This window comes from Phyllobates terribilis, unplaced genomic scaffold (genome assembly GCF_046119375.1).
Source record: "Phyllobates terribilis strain yellow unplaced genomic scaffold, ASM4611937v1 Scaffold_12__6_contigs__length_324123572, whole genome shotgun sequence".
NCBI classification, from domain to species: domain Eukaryota; kingdom Metazoa; phylum Chordata; class Amphibia; order Anura; family Dendrobatidae; genus Phyllobates; species Phyllobates terribilis.
The window spans coordinates 253200974-253222740 of NW_027362772.1; the positions used below are offsets into that span (position 1 = coordinate 253200974).

Consider the following 21767-nt stretch of genomic DNA (forward strand, 5'->3'; position numbering starts at 1 on the left):
TTTATATGGTCTCCGACAGTTCAGACCGCGGGAAGTGACCTCGTTGTTCTGCCTTTTTTTTTTATAGAAATAAAACACATAAGTCACTAAGCAGCCGGACATCCTACAGGAACAACAACCATGACCTCGTTTGATGAGGCGGCCTACTTTCTGGATAGAAGTATTAATGTGACAGACAAGAAAAACTTTCCTTATGCGAACTGCATGCGCTGTGGCTACATAGATCAGGTGAAAACCAGTAGAACCTGAATTAAATATTTTTAACTTGAACTATATAAAAAGGAGTTTCAGAATCTTATCAATTTTAAAGGGAACCTGTCAGCAGGCATTGTCATGTTGGGGCTGCTGCACTGATTAATATAATACCTGAGATGAAGAAATCCGTCTTGTGGTTCTTGTGTAATCAGTATTTGCAGTTTTGAGTTAATGAGATGCTCTTGCAAGAACCACAAGACGGATTTCTTCACCTCAGGTATCATATTAATTAGTGCAGCATCCCCAACATAACACTGCCTGTAGTTTACTTAACAAAATCCTGCTGACAGGGTTCATTTTAGAGTCAAACCGCTAATGAGATATTATGATCAACCCTTCCCTCACTAACACGATCAGAATTATTGAATGGTCACTGCTTACCTCAAAATCAACATACCCTTCTTGTGCTGTTTTCATTATTACAATCGCACAATAGGATTTAGGAATAATGCATTTTTTTTTTTAGAAAATCCCCTAATAAAATGATTTGCAAAGTTTCATAAGTTTCCGTGCTAGGCAAAAATCCAGCATTTAAAGTTATAAAACTTTGCAAATCACTTTATTAGGGAATTTGTCTTTATTCCTGTGAAAAAAAAATGATATGGCTTCTTACTAGTAGCTGGGAAGTATGATACTAGGTGAAAACAACTTAGATTAGTGGCATCAATCCAACGGTAAAATAAAAAAAAATGCTGGAGTGGTGCTTTAAATGTTGTGTCCCCCCTTGGAAGATAAAAAGTTCCAATGATGTTGGTGCAGGGTCTGCCAGGGTTCGCGTGCCATGGTTATGCCACAGAAAATCAATGATTGCTTTTAGGCTACTGCACTATCACATATTCTGATTCCAAGGAAAGTGAGAACGCGGCGGTCTAATAGCGGTAGACCTGGTGCCGACACCGCTAGAATGGCGCCGATGCGGGAGGTAGTATCTGTTATTTTTATTTTACGAAGGGGACCACTACATTTATACAGGAGTTGTCCAAATACTAAACACACCAGAGGACCCTCCTGTGGGCCCAGGCTCTAGCACAATAAGGGGCTTCAAAGATCTAGTCAATGAAAACCCTACTTGGAGGAGATTTTAGGACCAATCGTTTGTCACTAGAGTCCATGGGATGATTTACAAATAAGCTATTAGACCTTATGGATTTTATGTCCTGTGTGTGTGGCGCCCCTGAGGTTTCGACCGCCACAGGGATGCTGCACTTCTCTAATGGAGTGTAGTGTTCCTCCTTTGAGGTAAGAACAGTGCGATGGTCAGGACCCCACCTTCACATCCAACACCACACTTCTCCCACCAGAGGGGGCTAGAAGACACCAGGTGCTGCCCCTACTGGACGTTGGGAGACTGAGGAACCAAGAGATAGGGGAACCAATTAGTGGGTGAGGGTGGAGGACTCACATTTTAGTTACACTTTAAATTTCATATTTAATACACAGCCATTTTGGTTCTTGGGTCTTTAATCGTTATTTCATCGTGACCTCCCTCCCTGAGCGTGGATCCTGTGTGGACCTGCAGAGGATGGAGGCACGGCCCTCGGACCCTGGCCTTGGGTCGAGAGGTAGGTTGCAGATAAGGAATGTCTCAACCCGGTCAAGGACCATGACCAAGAAGGCCCGGAGCTTAGGAGTGTAGCTCCACCGCAAATGGATCCCGGGGAGGATGCAGACGGAGCGGTGTACGCCACCTGTCCTTGCCTAACTGATCTATTCAGAGGGAGTCCGGCTGCAAGAGGAGTACCGGCCCCCGACACGTGACCTTGCTACTCTATGTCCTGGTCAGGGAAGCCTGGTAGGCCCTGAGGATCCCACCGGGTAACGGAGAGAGCGGAGCTGCCACCTGTACCCTTTTTCTGAGAGAAGTTCAGACGGAGACCCGGCCTATCCACACACACAGACTGGAAAGGACTCGGTCTGAAGTCTAGGAACACTCTGGTGCGGGGTCCTAATTGAACACTGTACTTGCTCGGAGGTTGTCGGACTCCCCTCGTCTCTGGTGACCGCAGAACTCCGCGAGGAGCAGGGAGACGCCTTCCTACTGCCATCTCCATCGTGAGTAAACATCCAGGAAGTTAATCCCTATGGCCTCCGGACTCTTTATTCTGCATTACACCGCAATACGCAGCACCAGACATCCTAGACTACAACCCCCTCCATCCTGTCCCTCTGCCCTGAGGCCCTGCTCCGCCTGTGGGGAGTAGTAACAACGGCGGCTGCAATAACACCATGCCTCAGCGGACTGCAGCAGCGCTGGTGGCCTTCACCAGGTGCTACAGGTGGCGTAGTCGAGATCAGCCACTCAACCCAGACAAGCCCATACCATCCTTTTTAGTGCGGTGGCCCTGGGCACAGAGCGGGTCCGGGCCACGGCTGCAAACCATCTCCCAGGGTAGGGCTTTCGAGCGTCACACATGTGCACAATGGCAATGACTCGCCCCCTGGGCCGTGGGGCACTCGGAACGGGCTTCAGCGTGATGATGTGGGTAGTAGTGGCAACCCGATCCCGTGGCTCAGGGTGGTCAGACCAAATGCTGTGGCAGTCTACTTGTAGGGTTTTGAATGTCCGACTACGCCACCCATGGATTGCGGTCCGGGAGGACAGCCGCTGCAAGGCAGACCGCTGAGGCTGATGTAGATATGCAGCACAGGGATAGGATAACTCCCCACGGGAAGAGTGTAGCCTCAGGGCAGTGTAATTGGATGCTGGGGGTGATGGTGCAGGCACGGCAGAAATCACACAGAGTCCAATAATGCAGTACAGGGTCTTTTACTGCAGATGTTATCACTGACCCACCAGGAGTACAGGGTAGGAATGGGCCTGGGTGTCTGAGGGTATTCGGGCGAGCCCCACTGGTCAGGGTGAGTGGGTAGGCCTACCGTTCTCTCTCTGCCCTTGCTGACTATCCCACTTTTAGTGGTGTGATAGCCCACGTCCCTGAGCTGGCCGTGTACTAAGCCTGTATGGCTTGCGACTCGGGCCTTAGGTACCTGTTGCTTCACCGTGCTGTACCGATCCCTCTGTGTGGCGGAGCCTCCAGGCTTCTTAGGCCAAGGGACCTAAAATCCCTCGCGGGTTGGTTATCTGCTGCCGGGCTTGCAACCCTGACAGCCTCGGACCCCAGTGTCCGGTTGTGTTAGTTCTCTCTCAGCCAGGAACGGCTCTCGTCGCCTCTGTCCCTGGCTTGCTGTTCCTCCTATGCCTCCTGGACTCCTCACCTGCCGCTGACCTGTCCCTCTCCTCTGAGAACCCTTCTGGATGCTTCAGAAGTGGGTCCTGGTCTCCCTAACCCTGCCCTCAGTTCCAGCTTTTATAGGGGCAGCCTGCTCCCCCTACTGGCCTGGGACAGGAGGTGCTGCATGCTAATGGTCCCTGACCAGGGAACATCCTTCCTGCTCTCAGACACAGCCTTTAATATTTGTGGCATCCAGGCCTGGGGTGACACATTCCCCCCTAGTAAAATTTTAGTACTCCGGGACTAAACAAGAAACACAAATACAGGGTATAAATGCATGACCATAAACACAATTGGGAAGGAAATAACAAACTACACCACATATTGAGTTCTTTAGGTCACAGTGTGGTCTGTGACTGGGTGTCCATTTCACCCAATAAGGCGAAGTTTTTGAGCGATGTGGGGACCTGTCTCCATAAACCCCAAGTTTCTGGCCTTGGGCGTGGCGACAAGGCTGAGCTACCTACTTTGGGCCACAAAGGGGGCCACGCCGGACAGGTTTTTCTTCTGTGGCCAACTTCACAAGAGGGCACCAGGTGCAACTATCTAAATGGTAGCTCCGGTTATTCACTGTCCATAACCTGCCAGTCCATTGTATCTAGAAAACTGGAAAAACAGTATTAATAACCAGGGTAACAAACATAAAACATTAAATATATACATTGTACATTTAGATCTTGTACTTATATCCTCCAGCGAGCTGGTACTTGACCCCTAGTGCTCCGGGTTGACCTCCGTAACCCACTGTCTGGTGGTGGTCTAACCTGGCTTTCTTCACTATCTTTTAGGGTACAGCTACTAGCTGGGTTTATAGGCAGGGCAGGCAGCTGTCTGCGGGTTCTTTGGCTTACCGCAGACATGGCAGGCTCACTGTCAGCAGAGGGTTGACTCTCCTGGGCTGCTGGCGTGGGTTCTTCTGCCTCTGGGGCTGCTTGTTCCTCTTGTTCTTCCTGCTCTCTTGTAGGCTCCTGCTGGGTAGGCTGAAGGAAGTGTAGGACGGGTACCACTATCGCGTCATTTATCCGAGTCCAGGTCCGGGTGAACTCTCCGAGAGCTGTGCTGATAATTTCCTCCTTGTCCTCTGCGGGTTCAAGGTCATCTCGATCTTCACTTGGACTCTATAGTTGCTCGGGGCACCATTTTAGGTGGTCTCTGGAGACGGTGCTAGTGGTTTCTCCTCCATCCTTGGTAATCACACATACCTTCGGGTTGTTGTGGTCAGACTGCAGTACTGTGTACGGGTCTCTCTCCCACTGGTCGTCCAGCTTGTGAAGCCTTCTCTTCCGCTTCAGGACCTGCTCACCAGGTTCCAGGGGACCAGCAGGGGCGTGTTGGTTGAAGAGCCTCTCTTGCTTTTATCTCGCTTGAGCCAGACTCCTCTCCACACTCTCCTGTACCTTCTTGTACTGTAGCCGCCGTTCCGTATCCCAGTCCGCGTCTGGGGAGGTGTCCTCGGGTGTCAGGACTCCCATCTCCAGGTCGATCGGCAGCTTACGTGGTCTTGCTCACATCAGGTAAGCCGGGGTGCAATTTGTAGCATTCACCTGGATGTGGTTGTTCAAGTCAATCAGGTCTGGCAGCTTCTCCGGCCACAAGCTGCGTTCTTCCAGGGGCAACGTCTTGAGGAGATCAATAACGATATTATTCATTTTCTCACACAGCCCGTTGGTTTGCGGGTGGTAAGGCGTTGTCCGAATCTTCTCATAGCCGTAGAGTTTGCAGAACTCCTGGAATACTTCAGCCTCAAACGCTGGACCTTGATCTGTCAAGATCTGTTCCGGATACCCGTGTGGACGGCAGAAGTGTTGCTGGAAGGCTCTGGCCGCTGTCTGGGCTGTCAGGTCTTTAACAGGAACTACCACCAGGAACCAGGAGTAATGATCCACAAATGTCAGGGCATAGACGTAGCCCGACCGGCTTGGAGCCAATTTCACAAGGTCCAGAGCTACCAGCTCAAGAGGCTGCCTGGTGTCGATGGGCCTCAAGGGTGTCTGCTGGCTGGTACGGTCCTTCCTTCTGAGGTGACATGGGCCACAGTCCCTGCTCCACTTCTCTATGGCCCTTCTCATGCCGACCCAGTAGAACCGTTCTCTCAGTAGGAACTCCAGTTTCTTCAACCTGAAGTGTCCTGCTCTGTCATGGTAGGCCTCCAGGGCCATTGCTGCATCTCATCTTGGGACCACTATCTGCCAGGTCAGCTCGTGCATCCGGTGGTTGACAAGCCTTCTGCACAGCTTACCCTCGTAGAGGAATAGCCTGCTTTTCTCCTTCCATATCTGCTTGGCTTCCTCTGGAGCGTCCAGGCCAGGGCTAGCATCTGCCTGGGTTAACAGATCTTTCACCAGGCAAATTGCAGGGTCACTATCTTGCGTTTCAGCCCAGCCGTGATGGGGTTGAACATGACGGTGGTTAGGTCTTTGTCTCTTACCCGGTGAGAATACTGAGTGACCCCATACCGGTGGAACGCAGGGAGCTCTACTTCCTCCAGCTCTTCCGAGTCCTCTTCTCCTTCAGGTAGGTGGGGCATTCTTGATAGAGCGTCTGCGTTGGCGTTGGTTCTGCCTGCCCGGTATTTGATTGTGAAGTCATAATTGGATAGCCGGGCCATCCACCGCTGTTCTAGGGCACCTAGTCTTGCATTGTCCAGGTGTGTCAGCGGGTTGTTGTCCGTGTACACAGTGAACTTTGCGGAGGCCAGGTAATGCTTAAACTGTTCTGTGATGGCCCACACCACTGCCAAGAATTCTAGCTTGAAGGAGCTGTAATTCTCCGGGTTTCTTTCAGTGGGCCTCAGCTTCCGGCTCACGTACGCTATCACCCTTTCTCTGCCCTGTTGGTTCTGTGACAGTACGGCTCCCAGCCCCACATTACTGGCGTCTGTGTGGAGGATAAAAGGCTGGTCATAACCAGGGTAGGCCAGGATCTCATCCCCCGTGAGGGCCATCTTCAACTGTCGGAAGGACTCCTCTTCCGGCTTGTCCCACTTGAAGGGTGGCTTGTGACTTCTGGATTTAGATTGCCCTATCAGGAGGTCCTGCATAGGGGCTGCCATCTTAGTGAACTCGGGGATGAACCTTCGGTAGTAGCCTACCAACCCGAGGAATTGCCTCACTTCTTTGATGTTAGAGGGGCTTGGCCACCTCTTGATGGCTGTAACCTTGTCGGGGTCGGGGGCTACTCCCTCTGCACTCACCACGTGTCCTAGGTACTGGACCTTCGGTTTCAACAGGTGACACTTTGAGGGTTTCACCTTCAGGCCATAGCCTGCCAGGGCTTCGAAGACCTCAGCCAGGTGCTTTAGATGGTCCTCGTAAGTCTTCGAATAGACAATCACGTCGTCCAGGTAAAGTAGGACCGTCTCGAAGTTTTGGTGCCACAGACAGCATTCCATCAGCCTCTGGAAGGTCCCTGGTGCGTTGCAGAGCCCGAATGGCATACAGTTGAATTCGCTCAATCTCATCGGGGTGGTGAAGGCAGTCTTCTCCTTGTCATCCTCTGCCACAGGAACCTGCCAGTACCCGCTAGTAAGATCCAAAGTAGAGAAGAAGTTAGCTGATTTTAGTGTGGCTAAAGACTCCTCTATCCTAGGTAACGGGTACGCGTCTTTATGGGTGATACGATTGACCTTTCTATAGTCCACGCACATTCTCATGGTACCGTCTTTCTTTTTTACCAAAACTAAGGGAGCTGCCCAGGGGCTACAGCTATCTCTAATGACCCCAGCTTCTTTCATTTCTCTCAGCATGCCCTTTGCATTCTGATAATGTGCAGGGGGTACAGGTCTGTGTCTCTCCTTTATTGGTGGGTGGCTCCCCGTGGGGATGTGATGTTCTACCCCTTTTACTCTGCCAAACTCTAGCGGGTGCTTACTAAAGATTCTCTTGTACTCCTGAACCACCCGGTAGACTCCTTGTTTTTGGTGCAGGGGAGTAGAGTCAGCACCCACATGGAGTTTCTGGCACCAGTCCTCCTTGTGTTTCTGGGAGCCATTATCCTCCACCGGGGGAGATGGAGGCAAGGGTTCCACGACCCTGAGAGCATTGTGTTCGACGGCAAACAATTTGGCTAGTGTAGTGTACCGGGGCAAGTGTACTTCCCTTTCCCCGATGTTTAAGATCCGGACAGGCACCCTTCCATGGCGGACATCAACCACCCCCCGGGCTGTCAAAATGGTGGGCCAGCTGTCTGAGTACACGGGTTCTACCATGGCTTGGTAGTCTCTCCCTCTTAACCCGATTGCAGTCCGACACCAGATCATCATTTCGCTTTTGGGAGGCATGGCAATGGGCAACGGGTCGCTCATCCTCACGCTACCGATCTCACCACCAGACAGTTCTACCTGTTGCCGTCTCATCAGGGCTCTTATCTCTTTCTGGAGGACCCTCTGTTGGCTGGAGCTCGCATTCATCGCCACCTGCTGCAAAATCACAATTACTTCTGAAAGACAGTTTTCAATTACATTAGTACCCAAGGTTATTTTAGGGTGACTTTCACGACGGTCAATGTCCACAATGATCACTCCCTGTGCTGGCAGTTCAACCTTACCAATCTTGATGGTCATCTCTCTGAACCCCACCTGCGGCATGGGTTGGCCATTGCTGGCGATGATGCTGAAGTCATCGTCTGGATAACGGGTTATATTAGCGTCACTCCAGTACCGCTTGAAAAGTACGTAGGGGATAGTATTCACTTGAGACCCGGTGTCCAGCAGTGCACTCATGGGGATACCGTCCAGCACTATGGGTAAGACCGGGCGTCCCCCCACGTACTTATCGCGCCAATTAGACGGGCCTGATGACCTTATCCCTGGGGGTTGGCCCTCTGCCCCAGGTTGGACCCATTTAAAGTACAGTACCTGGCTATGTGTCCTGGCTGGCTGCAACGGCGGCAAATCGGCTGTCCATCCTCAGTGTAACGGTCGGCGGGCCTCCCTCTGAACGACGAGATCCTCCTCTGTAAACGCCACGGGACATCCTCCGGACTGGAAGCCAGCTTGATTGGTCTTGACGGTTCCACCTGCAACGACTGTACGGTCCTGGTCAGTGCAGCCACACTCTTTGTTAGTTCTTGGACCTGATGGTGCAGGTTTGCAGGCTGGGATGGATTTAGGGCCTGTGCATCAGCCCCCACAAGGTCTGCGGGGTAGGGCGCCGTCCCCCCTGGTGGTAGGTGATGGCAGGGTGCCGGGAAGCTACAGCGCCACCTGGTGCGGGTTCTCTGAGCACCCGGATGGCCCTATCTTTGAACTGCGCAAAAGTCAAATCGGGGTTCTGTAGGGCCATGAGGCGCAGCTGGGTTCTGTGGGCACTGTACAGCAGACCTTTTATGAACTGGTCAGTCAACAGTTTATCGGTGTCCTGCATGCTGCCAGGGTCAGCTTGCTGATTGCTCCCAGAGCTTCTTGCAGGTTCAAGGCATAGTCTCTGATACTATCTTGGGCTCGCTGCTTACAGCCATAGAACCGCATTTTGATTTCTGCTGAGGTACGGGTATCAAAGGTACTCCGCAGCCGGATCAGAATGTCCTTTACAGTCCTTTTCTTCTCATCTGACCATGATTTCACTTCCCGCTGGGCTGCACCGGTTAGTTGCCCCGTCAGAATGCTCACTTTCTGTTCTTCTGTCAGGGGATAAACTTTAAATAAACTGTGCAGTCTTTCCTTAAAGTCAGTTAATGTATGGGATTCCCCTGAGTATTGGGGCAGCCCGGCTGCTCCGGGGATGTAGGGCATGGAGAACGGCATCACCGCTGCTGCAGCCACGCTGGTGGTAGAAGGTCCCTCCGCGTCCGTCATCTTCCTCCCCCCTAGTTAACCGTGGCCTACTTTCCGCTGATCCTCTTCCGTAGGCCGCGGCTCCGCTGGTGCTGCTTCGTGCGAGGACCTTGCGTCGCGTCCTGGTGACGTCAGCGTCGCTCTCTCTCCTCCCAGGACCTTGCGCAGCGTCGGTGCGTAGGGCGGGGCTTCAGGTCTCGCGCGGTTTGGACGTCCACGCCCCTCTTCTTCCCGCGCGGCGTCCCGAAGATGGCGTCCGATGGCGGGAAAACGGCTGAAGACGGCGGGAAACGACTGAAGATGGCGGGAAACGGCTCCGAATGGCGGGAAACTTCCTTTTGAGGTACGCACACAGTCTTTTCAGGCGCGCAATACCCTTTTGTGGCGGGTTGGTTACAATCCTGCCGACTACGCCAAAGCTGACTCGCCCCCTGGGCCGTGGGGCACTCGGAACCGGGCTTCAGTGTGATGATGGGGGTAGTAGTGGCAACCCGATCCCGTGGCTCAGGGTGGTCAGACCAAATGCTGTGGCAGTCTACTTGTAGGGTTTTGAATGTCCGACTACGCCACCCGTGGATTGCGGTCCGGGAGGACCGCCGCTGCAAGGCAGACCGCTGAGGCTGATGTAGATATGCAGCACAGGGATAGGATAACTCCCCACGGGAAGAGTGTAGTCTCAGGGCAGTGTAATTGGATGCTGGGGGTGATGGTGCAGGCGCAGCAGAAATCACACAGAGTCCAATAATGCAGTCCAGGGTCTTTTACTGCAGATGTTATCACTGACCCACCAGGAGTACAGGGTAGGAATGGGCCTGGGTGTCTGAGGGCATTCGGGCGAGCCCCACTGGTCAAGGTGAGTGGGTAGGCCTACCGTTCTCTCTCTGCCCTTGCTGACTATCCCTCTTTTAGTGGTGTGATAGCCCACGTCCCTGAGCTGGCCGTGTACTTCGCCTGTATGGCTTGCGACTCGGGCCTTAGGTACCTGTTGCTTCTCCGTGCTGTACCGGTCCCTCTGTGTGGCGGAGCCTCCAGGCTTCTTAGGCCAAGGGACCTAAAATCCCTCGCAGGTTGGTTATCTGCTGCCAGGCTTGCAACCCTGACAGCCTCGGACCCCAATGTCCGGTTGTGTGCTTCTCTCAGCCAGGACCAGCTCTCGTCGCCTCTGTCCCTGGCTCGCAGTCTCTCCTCTGCCTCACGGACTCCTCAGCTGCTGCTGACCTGTCCCTCTTCTCTGAGAACCCTTCTGGATGCTTCAGAAGTGGGTCCTGGTCTCCCTAACCCTGCCCTCAGTTCCAGCTTTTATAGGGGCAGCCTGCTCCCCCTACTGGCCTGGGACAGGAGGTGCTGCATGCTAATGATCCCTGACCAGGGAACCTCCCTCCTGCTCTCAGACACAGCCTTTAATGTTTGTGGCATCCAGGTCTGGGGTGACACAGCAACACAGATTACAGTGCAATAAACGTGGCCATGTACGTGTTCTGGATGGACCTTGAGGAACATCTCCTCTCCTGGACTCCAAGGAGCCACAGTTTGATAGTTCTGCAGCAACTTCTGCAGTAACATCTCATTGGGATAATGCAGTGTTAGTTACCGGACCACTGCAGACAACAGAGCTCCTTCTGTCATCCAGAATAAACCTATCACCGTCGCTTAATTAACAGATAAGTGCATATTACAATATTGCGAGGAGCCGAGTGAAGTATCCTGCAGACTCTGGTGGGGCTACGTCTGGATTAGAACCCAGCAGAACTATAGTAATTATTAACACTTTACATAAATATTTATCTACTATAGAAATCTTCAGGGAAATTTCACATTAGATTATGGAAATTCAAAGAGCACATTGTAGTAACGAGTAATTAGTGTAATGAGCACATTCTTTTACTTTTGTGATCCTCTAAGTCTGGATTTCACAGTTGAAAATTACATTATAGATAACGTATTTTCATCGGAACAATCAAAATAAAAAGGAATTGCTTTTTCTAAATTTATGCTCCGATGATGGAAGGATTGTGACGCTCCAGGAGAGAAATGGCGCTAGTCATTTAACAACTCTCCTGCCTATCACCGGTATTAGGCTATGTTCACACATGTTGTTTTTTTTCAACGTTTTTTTGCTGTAGATTTTTATGCAAATTTTCAGCTGCGTTTTGCAGTACCAGCAAAGTGTATGAGAAACCAAAATTCTCTGTTCATACATCATGTTTTTTGTTTGCTGTGTATTTTGTGCCTTGGTTGGGTTTTTGGAAAATAGAGCATGTCACTTCTTTCAGCGTTTTTTTCACCCATAGGAAATAATGGGTGGTGAAAAAAATGCCGGAAAAAAACGCATTAAAAACGCACCATAATTTGCATCAGCGTTTTTTTATGGCAAAATAGAATGAGGTTCTTTTTTTTCACAGAACTTCATGCACATGCATAAATAGAGACAGAAGGACAGTGAAAAAAAAAACTGAAATCATTTACAATTGAGTTATCTCTACTTTCTCCAGTTGCACATGTGAAAATATAGATGTTGCCCCTGCCTTCATTTCAAAACAAAAAATTGGTAAAAAATCAACACAAAAATAAAAGCTTCAAAACGCGTTGACAGACAAATGAGAACCCCATTGATGTCTCCACAGTTTTTACACTGCATCCTTTATCATTGGCAGCGCGGGTTTGTCTCCACTTTCTCAAGTTGAACATTTTATCTCCTTCTGTGGGTCGGCAGCAGCTGAATTCTCCAGCGATCACAGGGGTTGTGCCTTTAACAACCCTTGAAGTTGAGCATAAAGTTTGCTTTACTTTTCGTTTTTAACTTGGATAGGATCGTATTGCGCTTATCTTTCCAATTTTCATCACAATCGTCATTTATATTTTCGCGTCAAGCAGCAAAATAGGTAGAATTAGTCCTGACTGGTGGAATTATTTAATCATAATGTTGAATAACTTAATGTTTTACACCCGTCTCAGCTTTTGGGCCGGGCTATGCTTTATTACCCTATTGTTGCCGACCTATGCTGTACTCTATGTTGTGCTTTACAAGTTGGCATCATCAATCCATCGGCAGCTCTGAATGTATGTGATTTTTCCAAAGGCGGGGAGAGTGAAGCGGCCGCTGTTTGACCACGGAGATTGCATGACGTAATACTGTCACGCGATCCCCGGGAGAGCCAGTCCTGACACCACTGGAACAGGTGAGTATAGGTGTTATTTTACTGGAGGAAAACATATGGATTGAGAAAGGATTGTCCGAGTCCTCATCTTACATAATGACCATAAATGGATGATTTCCACAGAGACACTACAGGTTCCTGTACATATGAACAGGCAACTTTTCAGTGAGCAGTTTGCGACCTGCTGTGTATACCAGATCATACTTTCTATAAGTTTATTAGTACACCCTCACCAGGACTAAACACAATGCATACCCAACTAGGGATCGATACCAAACCTTTTGGAAAAATCTCAGGCTGTGCTAATAGAAAGGACACACGAGACACAAGAATTTCACAGCTAAAAAACACCCAGCAAGAATTATTGAATTCTTATTATTGCTGATAGATCCAAATGAGAAAAGGCCTTTAAATCACATTATTAATCTTCAGGATGGTACAATTTCTGTTTTTCTGCTGCTGCCCAATTGATTACATAAGCCATCTATGTTCTCCCTTTTATGATATTTTCCAGAATGTGATTATTTTAATGCTTTCACATTATTACCTGCATCAAAACTATGTCAAAACGCAGGATTGATAGTGCTCGTTCATATGGTAAAGTCATGCACATGGACACGCTACAGTGGCACGTGGAGACTCTGTGGATCCATGTACTTTGGGCGAACAATGCCCATGAGAATAAAAACACTGTTACTTGAAAAAAAAAGAGGAAGTTATAGATTATTTCTCACTAAGTTTAGTGAGGTTTGAGAACATTTTTATAAAATATATCCAATTTTTTGGGGGGATGAGATTGCTAGAATTTGCTAGTAAACACACATTTTGTCTATTTTCTACAAAATAACATTCTTTACTGAGTCACATATTGAAAGAGAATCTGTCACCAGATTTTTGCCACCCCATCTGACAGCAGCATAATATAGGGACAGAGACCCTGATTCCAGCGATGTGTCACATATTGGGTTGCTTGCTGCGGTTTTGATGAAATCCCTGTTTTCTCCACTTCAGATCTAGCAACTCTCTAAATGTTGAGCTCTGTATAACCCCGCCTACAACACTGATTGGCAACTTTTTGTGTACACTGTGCATAGGCAGAAAGCTGCCAATCAGTGGTGAGGGCAGGGTTAAACAGAGCTCATGAATATAGACGACTACAAGGCAGCAGGTTTACTAGTCCTCTAGTGATAATCTGCTGCTAACAGCAAACAATAGCAAGCTGCCCAGTAAGTGACACATCACTGGAATCAGCGTCTCTGCCTCTACATCATACTTCTCTCAGATTGGGTGGCAAAATCCTGGTGACAGATTCCCTCTGAGTGGGAGACCAAGGAACCAAATCCCTACAGGTAAAAAGATGAATTCTGCTCATAAAGTCAAGTTCAGATGTGTTTTTGATGTTTTTATCAGACTAGAAGAATAAGCCACACAGGTTGTTTCCTTAGTTGTGAGGACAGACAAGCTAGGACTGTAAATCGGATGCTTCATAACTATTAAATCCTGTTTTTTTTTCAATAGAATCACAGTGTTACAAGCAGCGGGTGTCCGAGCATGACCAAAAAAAAGAGTAGCACTCCCTCGGTCAGCAATTTCGACTCCTCGCAATGAACAGCCTTCGTCTTCTTCTTCAGTTTCCTGATATTCATCTGTATATCTGTATTCACAGTTGCATTACGAGGAGAACTATATATGGCTAGAAGTTCATGAATGTCTATTAATGCAGTGGCTTTTGCCCATAGAAGTCAATTTCAGCTTGAAAATCTTCTTTTGTTCACACACACAGCACAGCTGCCACCTGTAAGTGTGAAACTGGTCGTATCAACAAGATTGTTTTTGCCATCTAGTTACAAAATAAGAGGAGCTCTGTAGAGCCTGTTCTATTTTGCATTATACAGAGAGTGCACTGATTTTGGGAATCGCCCTATGGTGCCGCTTTGAAGTGGTTGAAGGCGGTAGCCGTGGGCGAGTTGCTGCTCTATGACACCTGGGCACTTTACAGAAAAATCATGTACCAGTCCCAATGTTCCGGCATGTGTGGGGTGCGTTACCCTCACTGTCTGAAGGCCGCAAGCCTCCACTTTCTCCAGGCCTCCATCTTCAGGAGTCGCCGCATATAACTCAGTGGACACCCAGTTCATTTCAACACACAGAAGTTTACTGAATAGTTCAAGTTACGGGTACAACACTTGTCATTTCTTGTTTCTTTAATATAGTACATTTTCATTATTTCTAGCCATTCTTGACGGACTATCCCTACGCTCACTGATCCTGTCAGCCCCAGGGATTCCCAGTCCAGTTCCGCAGTACACCTGAGTTCCATTACTCCCACATGCAGTCCATTTTCCTCTATACGCCAGGGAATGAGATGCTCTCCGTAGCACCTGTATTGATCCTTAAGCTCGGACGTTGCAGGAATGTCTGCATGCAGGGGATTTTAAAAGGCCCAGAACATTAGGTTCTCATTTTTGCTATCAGCCCAGAGCATCTTGAACTTGACTCTGTCACCTTAATTAACAAACTCCCTATCTGACCAACTATCAAGAAGCAGTCTATTTTTACTGAGACTTACCCCTCCCACTATGAGCTGGTCCCAAACTTTAACTAGATCTGCCCCTACAATATGTAGCTGGGAAGATCTCCCTCACAAACACTATGTATTACATTTCTATACACTTACAATGCTCATAACACTCTGTCTTATCCTACGCTTATTCCGTAGTGCACACTACCTTATGTCCTAAATCTATACATGGCGATTCACATAACACATTTCTACAGAAACGTTGTAGTGCAATAGTTTAGCAACAGGAAGAGCGGGAGAAGATCAGAAGCAGCTGACCTCAAAGTGGTCAGGAGCATGCACAGGTTGGTTGATAGGCCCAAGGAGGTAGCCCGCAACAGGGAGAGGGAAGACAGAAAGAGCCCAGTCACAAATAGGTCAATAGCTATGGACACAACTGCAACCAGGGTTTATTTTAGCAATGGTAGCATTCACGAATGGTGCCAGTAGCTGGTTTAAAGCCTACCTGCACAGATAAAAAAAACCTCAGAAGTTATGTGTATATGTTAATCACCTATCCCGGCATAGACGCCTGGCCCTGCTCCCTTCTGCTATGGCCACCTTTCTTTGCTGTAGTCCACATTAGGTTTTATTAAGTGACATAATCACCAAGGTCGCACTAGGTATCTGAGTATTCCGTAGCATTGAAATAGTTACCATGTGCTTCTGGAGTTAGTCTCACCATTCATTTCTCTCAGCTGGCTTATCATCTCTTCAGTAAACTCCTTTTTGTTTATCAACTATCTGCAAATACTTCCTGGTTCAGACCTGCAGTTAACCCTTTGTCTACTGTAAGCATATCAAACTCTTCCCTGGTGATGTTCACACTACAATGCTGTTGCAACAGTTTGATTCTTGTTTGAAAATATTCATTTTGTCTGTTGATCACTGAGGCCTACACTGTATGCAGAATTATTAGGCAAGTTGTATTTTAGAGGATTATTTTTATTATTGATCAACAACTATGTTCTCAATCAACCCAAAAGACTCATAAATATCCAAGTTTAATATTTTTGGAAGTTGGAGTGATTTTTTTTTAGATTTGGCTATCTTAGGAGGATATCTGTTTGTGCAGGTAACTATTACTGTGCAGAATTATTAGGCAACTTAATAAAAACCAAATATAATCCCATCTCACTTGTTTATTTTCACCAGGTAAACCAATATCAGTGCACAAAATTTAGAAATAAACATTTCTGACATGCAAAAACAAAAACCAAAAAAATTAGTGATCAATATAGCCACCTTTCTTCATGATGACACTCAACAGCCTTCCATCCATAGATTCTGTCAGTTGCTTGATCTGTTTTCAATCAGCATTGCGTGCAGCAGCCACCACAGCCTCCCAGACACTGTTCCGAGAGGTGTACTGTTTTCCCTCCCTGTAGATCTCACATTTTATGATGGACCACAGGTTCTCTATGGGGTTCAGATCAGGTGAACAAGGGGGCCATGTCATTATTTTTTCTTCTTTTAGACCTTTACTGGCCAGCCACGCTGTGGAATAGTTGGATGCATGTGATGGAGCATTGTCCTGCATGAAAATCATGTTATTCTTGAACGATACCGACTTCTTCCTGTACCACTGCTTGAAGAAGTTGTCTTCCAGAAACTGGCAGTAGGTCTGGGAGCTGAGCTTCAATCCATCCCCAACCCGAAAAGGTCCCACAAGTTCATCTTTGATGATACCTGCCCATACCAGTACCCCACCTCCACCTTCCTGGCATCTGAGTCGGAGTGGAGCTCTCTGCCCTTTACTGATCCAGCCTCTGGCCCATCTATCTGGCCCATCAAGAGTGTCTCTCATTTCATCAGTCCATAAAACCTTTGAAAAATCAGTCTTAAGATATTTCTTGGCCCATTCTTGACGTTTTATCTTATGTTTCTTGTTCAAAGGTGGTTCTTTTTCAGCCTTCCTTACCTTGGCCATGTCCTTGAGTATCGCATGTGCTTTTTTGATACTCCAGTAACGTTGCAGCTCTGAAATATGGCAAAACTGGTGGCGAATGGCATCTTGTCAGCTTCACGCTTGATTTTCCTCAATTCATGGGCAGTTATTTTGCGCCTTTTTTGGCCAACACGCTTCTTCTGACCCGGTTGGCTATTTGCCATGAAACGCTTGATTGTTCGGTGATCACGCTTCAAAAGTTTGGAAATTTCAAGACTGCTGCATCCCTCTGCAAGACATCTCACAATTTTGGACTTTTCAGAGCCCGTCAAATTTCTCTTCTGACCCATTTTGCCAAAGGAAAGGAAGTTGCCTAATAATTAAGCACACCTTATATAGGGTGTTGATGTCATTAGTCAACACCCCTCCTCATTACAGAGATGCACATCACCAGATTTACTTAATTGGTAGTTGGCTCTTAAGCCTATGCAGCTTGGAGTAGGACAACATGTCTAAAAAGTATCATGTGATCAAAATACTCATTTGCCTAATAATTCTGCACACAGTGTAGTTAACCATTGGTTTGCAGATTGCAAACAAAGACCATCTGTCTGTTGATAGCATTCAACATTGTCTTTAATCATGTGTTTGCCGCATGTCTTGGACTGACTATACAGCTACAGTTCCTTTGTATATTTACGCTCCTGGATTTGTGTATTCTGGTTATTCCTGCCCCTCTGGTCTCCGTGCTGTCCTGAATACCCCCTAATCCATGAGCTATCTGGTAAGTCTTGCCTGCTGTGCCATCACTTTCGGTCTGTGACCTACAGCTTAGAGAATCTAAGTGAGCCGTAACAGAATATTCAGTTTTTAAGTGGAATCGTAACCTAAAAGATTTGTATAAATAGTGACCATGATCGTATTCCAGCTTCTGTGGTTATTTGGCAAGTCCTCCACTATTACATAGCTTGGTGAGTTGTTTATAGACCAATTAATATTAGTTCTATAAGTGTTGATTCCAGCTTGTGATGATAAATGATGATAAAAGAACAAGTATATAATTTTGCCTCAAGGAGTATTTTTCATCCATCCACTCCATACACTTTCCGAAGGCATCGCTGCCAAAAATTATATCCTTCTGCAAAGTCATGTAAATTGTAATGAAACATATGAAGAAATTACATGAAACTCTTGATCAAAGTTGATTTTAGACTCTGCTGGGTACATGATCTTCCCATCTGTCGGTGATGATGTTCTTTTATGAGGCTTATGCTTTCCGCAAGTCATTGTGATGCAAATTTACACGGCCGAGCCCCTGTTCTATAGCGGGGGGTAGTGATTTTGCAATGATGAATAAAAAGATGAGAAGAGCTCTCGCTGTTAGTGTTTAGTCTATCAGCCGTCCTGACAAGCTGGGGCGAGACACACAAAGGGAAGCCGTCAGCATCACACTCAGACAAGCACATCATCCTTCCCTCCATGTAGCTGTTGTAGTGAGCGGCTTGTCACAATGTAATTGTTAGGTACAGATTGCTGTCAGAGAGAAGCAGGGGAGTTACTCCTGTAATTAAAGATAACAATTGACAAGAACACTTGAAAAATGCTTTTTTTGAGTGATTTCATTTTTTCATTCATGTTCATCCCCCTGATTTCCATGGGGAACCATGCCTACCCAAGAAAGAAGAACATGAAACAAACAATTACATCTGTGACGCTAGTCACTACTTATGGACGCGCCGTGAGGTGGGGAAGTCAGGGAGTTCGAGGTCAAAAGTCTGGAGGGTATGTCATAAAGAGAGGGGTGAGGCAATGGCGTAGTCAGATCACAGTCCGGGATCAGAATTCCAAGAAGGAAGTGGATCAAGACAAAGGGACTAGGCAAATGAATGGTCAAAGGCAAATCCAAGGTCGGTCAACAAAAGATCAAAATACTCAAACTCAAAGCACAGAGCAAACACACACCAAACTGGTCAGAGGTACAACTGGCAGCGACAAGAGACAGCCAGCCAGCTACATAGCCTGGGAATCATTCCAAACACGAGACACCAGCAGGAAACCCAGCACACTCCGACCCTGATTGGGCGACTGGACTGTCACTCATCACACTGACAGCTCAGCATACCTAAGCCTCAGATTGGATGGCTCAGATGCCACTCATCAGACTGAGAGGAGGAATCGCGACAATATGAAAGGACCTAACATATTTCATATTTTCTTTTTTTTAGTTAATTTCCCTCCCAAAAAGCCAAAGCTATTGTTCAGATTTGCTATTTTTCTATGGGATCTAAAGACAAAAAAATGAACACATGCAAAATCATTTACAGCCAAGTGCTTGTGATGGTAGGAAAAATGACAGTCCCTAAAAAGGAGATGAATAGAAGGTAAAATCATAACACAATAGGATTGATGCACTATGGACATGAATAGTTGTGTGCATGGAGCCTGCAGGACATAGTGGCACACATACAGTAGTAATGCCCTGAGGAACAGAGCTGTAAGGTTGTCCATGTGCAAAGTCAACAAATGCAAACATTTTTTTTATTAAAACAAACAGAGCAAACCTGAGGTTTAGAGTAAGGGCAAGTTCACACATTCAGTATTTAGTCAGTATTTTACCTCCATATTTGTAAGCCAAAACCAGGATTGGGTGAAAAATACAGAAGTGTGGTGACGTGTTTCTATTATACTTTTCCTCTGATTGTTCCACTCCTGGTTTTGGATTACAAATACTGATGTAAAATACTGACCAAATACTGAAGGTGTGAGCGTGGCCTTATTCCCATGATTCAGGCTGCTTGCCCACTATGTGTTTTTCAAGAGTTTTTGCCATGGAATTTCCGCAGTGAAAACGCTTAAAAAATGCTTGGTAATACGTGCCCCATGGTCCCCAATGATAATCCGCATGTGCTGTGCAAATGCTGCAGAAATTTCCGCTGCAGATTATCATTGCTGAAAAATACTCAGCATGTCCATTAATTTTGCGGACACGCAGCGTAATTGCCGCCATTGACTTGCATTGAATCGCATAATATTCGCATGGGCACATGTGCCCATGCGGATATTAAGCGATTCAATGTGCGGATGGTACCCGGGTTGGAGAAGAGGAGACTCTCCTCCAAACCCGGGTACCATAGTACCTGTAAAAAAAAGAATTTAAAATAAAAAATGAACACATACCTTCCGATGGCCCCCTGTGTTTTCTCCGGTGTGTCCGGTCTGTTGTACGTCCCGCGATGGTCCAAAAGGACCTGCGGTGACGTCATTTAGTCATGTGACAGGTCACGCGACTGCTGACATCGGCGGTCGCGTGACCATCAGCTGACTAAATGACGTCACCGCAGGTCCTGCCAGTACACTGCGGGCCGCCGAGGAGAGAGGACGAGGCCGGGAGGAGACCGGCGGCCGCCAGAGAGGTGAGTATGAATAATTTTTTTTATTTTTTACTTTATAATTCTCTTTTTACTTGCAGGTACGCTGGTACCCGGGTTCCCCAGACCCGGGTACCATCCGTGCATTGAATCGCATTGTATAACGTATGTATACATGCGGATATTATGTGGTTCAATGGAAGTCAAAGGGCGCGATTTCGCTGCGAAATCACGCCCAAATTTGTTGCGCTGTGGATTTTTCCGCAATGATAATGTGGATTATCATTGGGATACATCCCACACCTCTTAACAAGCTGTTTTAATGCATTTCCGCGGCGGCAGCAATGGTGAGGGATAAGTTCTCTGCTGTTTTAATTACCTACATATATTGTTACTCGATCCCTTACTGGAGGATTTTGCACTTCTGCCAAATCAGGAATCTGTGCACAATCCCTTAGAGGGGAGGAGGTGCTTAGTTGTAGTTTGTAGTGTGTGAGGGAAAAGCAGCATCATGGAGTTTACTGTGCAAGAGAGAGAAGTCTGCTCTCTGCCTGTTTAAGCTGCTCAAGGCAGGGTCTCAGTCCGTAGAGCACAGAGACTTCCAGAGTCTGTGCTAAACTGTGAGTCTGCTCAGTCTTCATATAACGAGCAGTGAAGTGTTTTCCCAGGAGCTCAGCAACCACATGGAGTCACAGAGACACTGCTGCAGTAGTAAGTGAGTGTTCTGACTGGATTCATGTTGCCTGCTCACTGGAAGGGATTACAGATCCAGTAACTGTTTACCTTGAATCCCTGGGGATCCAAGGAATCATCTAACAGAGGTAAAATTAGCAGCAAGAAGGCTACACAACCTCACAGCAGAGAAACTGAACCCTCACCATGCAGGGCTGTCCAAACCCCTGTATGTGGACTGTACAGAAGCTGTTGGAGCTGTGTGCAGGATTCCAGTAAACGGTACAAACTGGTTATCACTCTGTCTCAAGCTGATTATTTCCTGCTGCACCATTCCTGCTCTATCTCCCCTGGGAGCCAGCCCTGGTTTGGAAGGGTTAATCATCTGGCACTGCTCATCACCACCAAACTCCCAAGAGCCCTCATCAGTGCCCGGCCATACCAGGCCGAACATCCCAACTGGCGTCACAAACCTTTTTATTTTTTTATTAACCCTCCCACAATTGATAAAGACTGGCGCGCGCCCCCGGTCGGACCATACCACCACTCGCACCGCCGTGCACCAGTACCGTGACTGCAGCATCCCTGCCGAGGCACCACACTTATAAAAGACCCACCAGGACACAAACCTGTGTCTTGATATTAAGACTCTTAGTTTGATTGTGCACCACTACCTGCTCCATACCAGTTTCCCAGTCTCTTGTCTGCCTGCAGCCTCCAGTGCTTCTAGTACCTGCTTTTCTATGTCCTATCTGCCTGCGGCCTCCAATGCTTCTAGCACCTGCTTTTCTGTGTCCTGTCTGCCTGCGGCCTCCAGTGCTTCTAGCTAGCACCTGCTTTTCTGTGTCCTGTCTGCCTGC

At 47.6% G+C, this 21767-nt stretch overlaps 1 protein-coding gene and 1 long non-coding RNA gene across 3 annotated transcripts in view; both read right to left on the reverse strand.

The window, feature by feature from the left end:
- TMEM278 (transmembrane protein 278) overlaps positions 1 to 21767 on the reverse strand; it is a 161083-nt gene that overhangs the window by 66760 nt on the left and 72556 nt on the right. The window lies entirely within an intron of this gene.
- Positions 13790 to 21767, reverse strand: part of LOC141172531 (uncharacterized) — a 49646-nt gene continuing 41668 nt past the window's right edge. The window contains exon 3 of one of the 2 annotated variants that reach the window (XR_012252483.1): positions 13790 to 18400. This is a non-coding gene — a long non-coding RNA (uncharacterized lncRNA). Of the gene's footprint in view, positions 18429 to 21767 lie in introns of both variants that reach the window. The other variant, XR_012252482.1, reaches the window with a different exon arrangement.